Genomic DNA, 8,430 nt, shown 5'->3' with positions numbered 1-8,430 from the left:
AAAAAAAAAAAAAAAAAGAAAAGTGGTTCTCTCTGTGCTGAAGGCTAATGGATCATTTCATAAAATGTTTCTTCTATTTGCTAGAATGAACATGTATCACCTTTATTAAAAAAAAAAAAGCCAGGAAGTTTCTGGTTAAGGTATACCAGAAAGGTAGGCACCCTTTACATTTTTACTTCCCTGCTCTTGAAATTCAGCAAAGATGAATAAGCAGCCCATCTTCCCCGCCAATGGAGAGGCTATAAAACAAAGATCCACTGACATGTGGTCTTTCCTGAGAACTGATGTGAAACCATTCTTTTCCCCAGATATTAACCTGGTGGTCAGACCATCTCCAGGCTTGAAGCCCATGTCAAGTCCAGCCAGCTGGAAGTAGGGAGAATGTGCCTCCCAGGGGAGCCTGCCTTTCGGCCCTGCCAGTCCTCCCCCAGCTGCAGCAGCCCAGGAACAGGTGGGAATACTTGCCGAAACACCTGCTGTCTTGTCAGTTCACAACTAAACAATGCCCCAAAGTCAAAGCAACAGCTGAAACATAGCACGGGACCTACACATACATACTGCTTCAGTTTCTTTGGGGGGGAAAAAAATATTTGTTTGTTTGTTTGTTTGTCAGGAGGTTGCTCATGGAGACGCCACAGAAACTCTCTAGGCAGCAGTGGAGAGACATGGGGATAGAGGGTGAAAGCAGGAAGCTTCCTGTGTAAAAACTTCAAAGATAAAGACAATGCAGCCCACTGGTGCTCAAAGGCACTGAGACTACGTAACTGGACCAGATGCTTAAGTCCCTGAACCTCAGTTTCCCCTTCTGTAAAAGGATAACAACTACTTGAAAACCCAGGACTTTGGGAGGCTGAGGAGGGAGGATCACTTGAGGCCAGGCATTCAAGACCACCCTGAGCAACACAGTGAGACCCTGTCTCTACTAAAAAATAGAGAAATTAGCCAGGCATGGTGACACACACCTGTAGTCCCAGCTACTTGGGAGGCTGAGGCAGGAGGATCGCTTGAGCCCAGGAGTTTGAGGTTGCAGTGAGCTATGATGCCACAGCACTCCAGCCATGGCAAGACAGTGAGACGCTGTCTCAAAAAATAAAATAAAATAAAAATAATAACTACTTTAGTGTCATTGACAATCTTAAGATAACTGATAATTACTGTACAAAATAGCTTTTTACTGTATATGAGGAACTCATAAACATGGTAGTTATGTTATTATTAACATCAATAAATTTTTTTAAAAAAAGGCTAAGATAGGTGAGAGTCTCTCCCTTGGCAAATGTCTGGTGGGGTTATGGGCAGCCAAGGAGAGGGGATGGGAGGGGACACATACATGACTGTATACACTAGGCTTCCAGGCACAATGAGCAGCAGCCTCTGACTAGGCCCTTCCTCATCCTCTTCCTTCCCTGCTTCTTCAAATAGACAGCAACACTAACTTCCCACACACGAACATGTCAGACTTGAGACTGGGCACCTAGGTGTCCAGGAACTTGACCACCAGAAGATACAGTTTCCCCCCCAAACCAGAAACAACATCCATCCCACTTTGAAGCAACATGCCCACAAGCCCTCACTCCAGCCTCTGCCCTGGAACCCGAGGCCCACCCAAGGCTGAGCCAGACCTCCTGCCTGGGCACTTGCTGAGGGTGCAGCTCTGAGCTGAGGCCAGGACCCTGGGTCCTTCACCAGCTGGGCTGGTCACCGCTCCCACACAGACACATCTAGCAGAGGGGCGACAGCTTCTCCAAAGCCTTTAATTACTGCCAAAGATCTTGGCTGAAGCTTTTGGAGCTCAGATGTCTACAGAAGAGACTATGGGGCCTACTTCCTGGGAGCTGGGGTCAATCCTGATCTGATTTCTTTGCCCACAGCCCGGCCTGTCGATTTTGTGTCAAACTGGTCTGCATTGTTAATAGGGGAAGCTCTCAGGTTCTCCGTCAGTAAGTGGGGATGCCGGTTACTTCACCAATCACACTTCACCACAGTTCAAACCTTTTATGAACTGAAGTAATATGGGAATACTTATTAAGCCAACAAACAGGGACATTTCATCTAACTAGAAAAGGGCCAGGACCTGGTCCAAGGGATGGGCCGCAAAACGAGAGGTCAGGACACGGGGGTCTCAGCTTAGCCCTGCTGCATCCTACCTGGGTGACCTTGGGCAAAGTCACTTTAACTCTGTGGGCTCAGTTTCTTCGTCAGTAAAACTCTGGGTCCACACTAGCTTCTGTTTCAGTTTCCTTCAGCTTTAAAAGCTCGATTCTGGGTGTCTCCCCACAGCTTTAAGTGCCTGATAAAACAGCAAACACCGCCAGTGAGATAAGCACCCGCCAAACATGCCCAGGGGGCCAGATGCTGCAGGCCAAACGGACTGGGCGCAGGTGAAGTCTCAAGCAGGAGCAAAGAACAAAGTGCCCCCAGCCACACGCCCGGAGACCCACGTGCACTGCTCCTTTAAATGCACTGGCCGTATAACAGCTCGCTCCGCGCCCCACCCCCGGCAGGGGCTCTGGCGACAGGAGGGCGCGGGGACTAGGACACGGCTGGACAGAAGGCCCGGAGACTGCGGCTAGCGCCCCTCCCGCGCCCCAGTTCCCCGCCAGTCCCCACCGCGGCTTCACTCCGGATCCTCCTCTCTTGGTCCCCGCGCCGGCCGCAGAGGCCAGGAGCGTGGCGCACGCAGGGGCCGCAGCCCCAGAGCCGGGGAAGGAACAGCGGCCAGGGGCGTGCGGAGGGCAGAGCCCGGTCCCGCAGGCCGCAGCTCCACCCGGGGCCTTCCGCGCCGCGGCCCCCGGGACCCCGGCCGGCGCGCCGCAACCCCGCCCGCTCACCTGCTCCACGGCCGCGCTCCCGCACAGTTTACGCCGCTGGCGGATCGCCCGGCCTGACCGGCGCCGGCGCAGACCCCGCCCAGACCGCCCCGGCCCCGGCCCCGCCCCGGCCCCGGCCCCGCCCCGGCTCCGCCCCTTGGGCCTTGCCAAGTTCGCTGGTCGCCTCCTCCAAAGCCGGAGCCCCCCAGCGCGGAAGGGCCTGGCCTGTTGCTTAACACGCCGCGCGGGTGGCAGGATCAAGCCACTGGAACCGGGCAGTGACCTTAGACTCCAAGGCTTACGTGGTTCAGGGTGGCGGGCCTAGCAGCACCACGGGTAGATGGGGTATTTGCTTCGTGAACACTCTTATTTTCGTTTTAGGTCCGCGTCCCCGCCTCCCCTCACTCTCTGATGGTTTTACTTTCATTAAGGGAGCCCTAGTGGCCTGAAATGAGCTGGTATCAGGAGAATTTTCATGGTCTGTTTTTTGGGGCGGTCGGGATAAACCTAAACAGGGATGAAATTGCTACTTGACCGGGGTTTTGGCCTAGGGGCTTGTGATTCCAGGATTTAGATTGTCAATACTCTGGCATTGTATGAATAGTTTTACTTAAAAAAAGAAAAAGATTAAATTCACAGAACATAAAATTAACCATTTAGTACAGGGTCTCACTCTTGCTCAGGCTGGTCCGGAACTCCTGAGCTCAGACGATCCACCCTCCTCCACCCTCTCGGCCTCCCAGAGGGCTAGGATTATAGGAGTGAGGCACCGTGCCTGGCCCACTCCTTGCTCTTTTTAGCCACTAGCACCTATCCTGAAGGTCATTAGAGGTCCCCGGCCACCAGTTATCTCATCAGCATACCAAAATCACTCTTATCATTCCTGAGATTTCAGCCTTTAGGAGCTTGTGCTGGGAACTGGGGACAAAGATAAATATTTATTTATTAGGAATACGATCTTCCCCTGTCACCCAGGCCAGAGTGCAGTGACACTATTACAGCTCAATACAGCCTTGAACTCCTCGGACAAGCAACCTCCAGCCTCAGCCTCCCTCTACTAGCTAGGACTACAGGTGTGTGCTGCCATGCCTGGGTCTCCCAACATCTTTTCTGAGCATATGTGGCCCTGGGCCTAAGCACTGTAGTTTGGATTCTCCAGAGTATTCAGTAGCCCTTCGAAGCCCTTATTCCCCCAAACATCTTCCCCCTCAGTGTCCACCTTCCCAGGCTTTTTGGTTTATTTGCTGCTTAGCCCATCTGCAGTCCCTTGCCCCAGACAGCTATGGGTAGTTCATGTCTTTGTTTGCTTGAGACAGGGTGTCACTCTGTTGCCGAGGCTGGACTGCATCATCACAGCTCACAGCATCCTCAAACTCCTGAGCTCAAGCAATCCCCCTACCTCACCCTCCCGAGGAGCTGGGACCATAGACACACGCCACCACACCTGGATAACTTTTTTCTATTTTCTGTAGAGACAGGGTCTTGCTCTTTCTCAGGCTCGTCCTGAACTTCTGACCTCAATGGATCTGCCTCCCAGAGTGTAAGGATTATGGTGTAAGCCACCGCGCTGGCGTTATGTCTTTCCACAGATGCTACCTGGGAGCTGCTCTAGGCTGAGGGGGTGAAGCAAAGGCAGGCCTCTGCTCACATCCCTCTGGGAACCGCTGGACAGGACAAAATATTTAATAGTTCATATTGCCTACCCCGGCACCAGCAAGCCACACCAGGAAACTTCTTCCCTCTGCCCCAAACTGCTACACTCAGAAATGCCTCGGCCGGCTCGGCGCATATAGCTCAACCAGCTAAGGCGCCAGCCACGTACACCTAAGGTGGCAGGTTCGAATCCCCAGCCCGGACCCGCCAAACAACAATGACGGCTGCAACCAAAAAATAGCCGGGCGTTGTGGCGGGCGCCTGTGGTCCCAGCTACTTGGGAGGCGGAGGCAAGAGACTGGCTTGAGCCCAGGAGTTGGAGGTTACTGTGAGCTATAATGCCACGGCACTCTACCCAGGGGGACAGCTTGAGGCTCTGTCTCAAAAAAAAAAAAGAAATGCCTCAGCCCACTCTAGGTGATGGCCTGGAACTAAGTTTTGACTAATAGGATGGAAGGGGCATGTCCTTCTTGTGTCATTCTTACTGACTAGTATAGAGAGATGACGGCTAGAGCTCCAGCAGCCACCTTGGGCCACGAAGACCACAAGGATGGTCAAGCCATGAAATGGAAGGAGCCATTAGGATGATGATGGAGCCACCAGCTTTTTACTACTTATGTCCTTACTTTGTTTTAGGGAGAGAAAACAATTTTGGTCTTGTTTAACCCATTGTTATCTTTTGCTCCCTTCCTAGACAACCAAATAAAGCTTGCATAATAGCAAGACCCATCTAGCCCCCTTCCCCTTACGTTATGTGTTCCATCCACTCTACTAAACACTGCAACTCTCGGCCTCCAGTCCTTTGCACAGAGTTTCCTGCGAGTTATCATGAGGGGCTATTCACTTGTCTCCCCACTACCCGTGAACATCTCTAGAACTGGAGATATCCCTGTCTTAACGTTCCTGCCATGTTAATTCCTTTAAGATAAGAAAGGGAGGAGCAGGGAATGGTTATTTATTGAGCCCCGATTATATGTACTTTATATTTTTAATTCTTGGAGCAAGTCTAGGGAAGGAGGGCATTATTGTTCTTTCACACTTGGGGAAGTGGAGGTGAAGTGCGCCAGTGCGCCGGCTGGGCTGCGGCTGAGGGATGGTTGACGCATTCTTTCCCTTTGTGGTTCTCCTTTGAGGTCATCGCCCTCGGCTGCTTTTCACATGCTGGTTTGTGAGGCCTCTGTGCAGGAAGGGGTGGCCTCTGCTTCAGGTTCTGTGTTCAGGGCATCGTGTTTTCGTTAGAAACCCAGCAGTTCCTAGCAGACAGGATGGGAGGCCCCTGGGAGCCTCATTCTCCCCGTAATGAGAGGACTCACGGGCCACAGTCCAAGCAGCCAGACTTCATGCTCGTTACACAGGAAAGCAGGGCCGTGGAGGGGCCGGTGGGAGTCAAGAAAGTTATGGCAACAGGAAGGTGTGAAATGTGGTTCATCCTACGTATTCTGCCCAACTGCATTCTCTGGCTCCACCTCCGGTAGCTCCTGCTGAGTGTGGGGGAGGGGAGAACGGCATATTAAAGGATAATTGAGCATCATAGCATCCCAGCAGGTCCTGTGGAAGCCTCTGTAAGAAGTCACAGAAAGAAGACAGGCCACCCCTAGAGGAACAAAACCATTCCCTCTGACTAAGGCAGAATGGGGCCTCACAGGGCTGGGGAGGACAGATGTGGCTGAGAGCAGCAGGTGTCCAGTGCACTGGCCACATAACATGCTGACCTGGGAGGTCCCTGGCCCTGCATGGTGCAGCCATGACAAGCAGCACAAGGACAACCGTGACACCAGCCACAGCCTCAGGGCAAGGTGGGTCCCCTGCACTTCAGGAAGGCAGCGAATAATGGCTCCTGAGGCTGCGCTGACGCCAGCAGGTCAGCGGGCAGTCTAGGCCTTGATCTCTCAATATTGTGACGTCAGAGGATTTTTCCCAGTCTGGTTACATTTCTTGTTATAAAATCCCTGGCAAGTTGGCAAAATCCAATCTTGCAGAAAAAAAGATACACGTCTTATCTTGGTTTTTGGCATAGGGACAGATCAGTTGTTCTCCCTGAGAGCAGAATACCCCAGGATTAATTCACCTGGGCTCAGGCTGATAACAGGTTACTAAATTGAGAAGTTAGTGGGAGTGGACACCAATAATAGCAAGAAAGCTGCTAACGTTTTAAAAGGCCCATTCATTGTTGCCGAATGATTGAAACAGGTACATTCAGCATACTCAGGTTGTCCTGGATCTGGGACCTCCAGATTCATGGTCAGCCCGTGACTGGGGGTTTCCTGCAGGCCTGGGCTCTGCTCCATCCTCCTCCTTGAGTGCTGTGATTTTGATTTTCTCCAAATAAATGTAGACAAAGCCCATCACATTACACACTTCCCACTTCACACATTACATAGACCTCCGTGCAATCTCAGGGATGCACTATTCTCTAGGGGAAAAGCCCAGTGCACTATGCATGAACGTGGCTGGCAGCTGCTGGTTGTGCCTGGGCCTCCTTTTCTGAGCCACTGGGAAGACTGATCCTCACCTCGAATCTCATCCTCATGGTGGCCTCTTCCCTGAGTTGGGTAAACAGTAAACACGTCTTTTATGTGTTTGATTGATTGCAGAGAATTGATTGCTGGGAATGTGCTAGCTGTCTTCACAGTGGTACTGATGTAAGACTCGTCTCCCCACAGACACCCTGCAGGTTGTGAGTAAAGGTGAGGTTACATGGAGGCTACGCTGATGGGTGCACAGGAAAGTGTGCCCGGGGTCTGTGGGAGGGACCCCGGGTGCTCAGAGTCCAGGATCCTGCCCATAGAGGTGGGAGGTGCCAGGGCCCAGGTCTGGCTTTCAAGGAAAACTCCAGATGTGGCCATGACAGGTATATCTTTTCTGGTATTCAGACAACTAGTTGGCCAGGACAAGTCGAATTGGACAGTAGAGAGACTGGGGATGGAATTGAGAAACTACAGCAACAACATCTCCAAAGATACAGGCGAAATCACCAAGCTCCTTGGACGATCACTGATGCATATGGAACAACCATTAGTGGAAACCGGCAGGACCAAGCAGACTCCCAGTATGATAGAACAGGCTCGTGCTGACCTCTGCTGTACGCATCAGTGGCGGCTGTGAGTCTGCTACAGTTTCTTCAGTCTCCCCACCCTGATTAGCTCTGTGTTCCTCACCTGACCTTGCCATTGACTCCCAGGGTAGAAGGTGTGGCCCCAGACTAAGAAGGGCGCAAAGCTCCCTGTCACCCTTAATGTCTGTGCCTAAACTCAGTGCTTCATCCTAAGTCAAATCAGTATCAGTCTCCTTGGCTCTCCAGCACCTCTCTCTCCCAGGCCGGGTTCGAACCCACCAGCCTCCATGCACGTGGCTGGCACCCTACCGCTGAGCCTCGGGTACCGAGCCAGATATAAACATCGTTGTCTGGGTTTAATAACCAGAGTCCACAGAGAACTCAAACGTATTAGCAAGAGAAGAATAAGTGATCCCATCTCAGGCTGGGCAAGGGACTTCAAGAGAAACTTCTCTGAAGAAGACAGGCGCACGGCCTACAGACACATGAAAAAATGTTCATCATCCTTAATCATCAGAGAAAAGCAAATCAAGACTACTTTGAGATAGCATCTAACTCCATCTTTCTGTGTGAGATTAGCCCACATCACAAAATCCCCAAACCAGAGATGTTGGTGTGGATGTGGAGAAAAGGGAACCCCTCTACATTGCTGGTGGGAATGCAAACGAATGCATTCCTTCTGGAAGAATATTTGGAGAACATGTAGAGATCTAAAAATAGACCTGCCATTCAATCCTACAATTCCTCTATGAGGTATATATCCAAAGGGCCAAAAAACACATTATAACAAAGATATATATACCAGAATGTTTTTTTTTTTTTTGAGGCAGAGCCTCACGCTATCCCCCTGGGTAGAGTGCTGTGGCATCACAGCTCACAGCAACCTCCAACTCCTGGGCTCAAACGAGTCTC

At 51.5% G+C, this 8,430-nt stretch overlaps 1 protein-coding gene across 5 annotated transcripts in view; it reads right to left on the bottom strand.

Moving 5' to 3' along the window:
- Positions 1 to 2,894, bottom strand: part of PSEN2 (presenilin 2) — a 24,569-nt gene extending 21,675 nt beyond the window's left edge. For 4 of the 5 annotated variants that reach the window (XR_002775521.1, XR_002775522.1, XM_023518562.1 and 1 more), the window contains exons 1-2: positions 2,832 to 2,894; positions 2,148 to 2,290 (exon numbers count right to left, since the gene is read on the bottom strand). The gene's annotated coding sequence lies outside the window, so the exon portion shown is untranslated. Of the gene's footprint in view, positions 1 to 2,147; positions 2,291 to 2,610; positions 2,792 to 2,831 lie in introns of those variants that run through there. The other variant, XM_023518561.1, reaches the window with a different exon arrangement.
- Between the last annotated feature and the right edge of the window lie 5,536 nt (positions 2,895 to 8,430).

Source organism: Otolemur garnettii, unplaced genomic scaffold (genome assembly GCF_000181295.1).
Source record: "Otolemur garnettii isolate 467f Iridium unplaced genomic scaffold, OtoGar3 scaffold00141, whole genome shotgun sequence".
NCBI lineage: Eukaryota > Metazoa > Chordata > Mammalia > Primates > Galagidae > Otolemur > Otolemur garnettii.
This window is presented reverse-complemented; position numbering and strand designations above follow the sequence as displayed.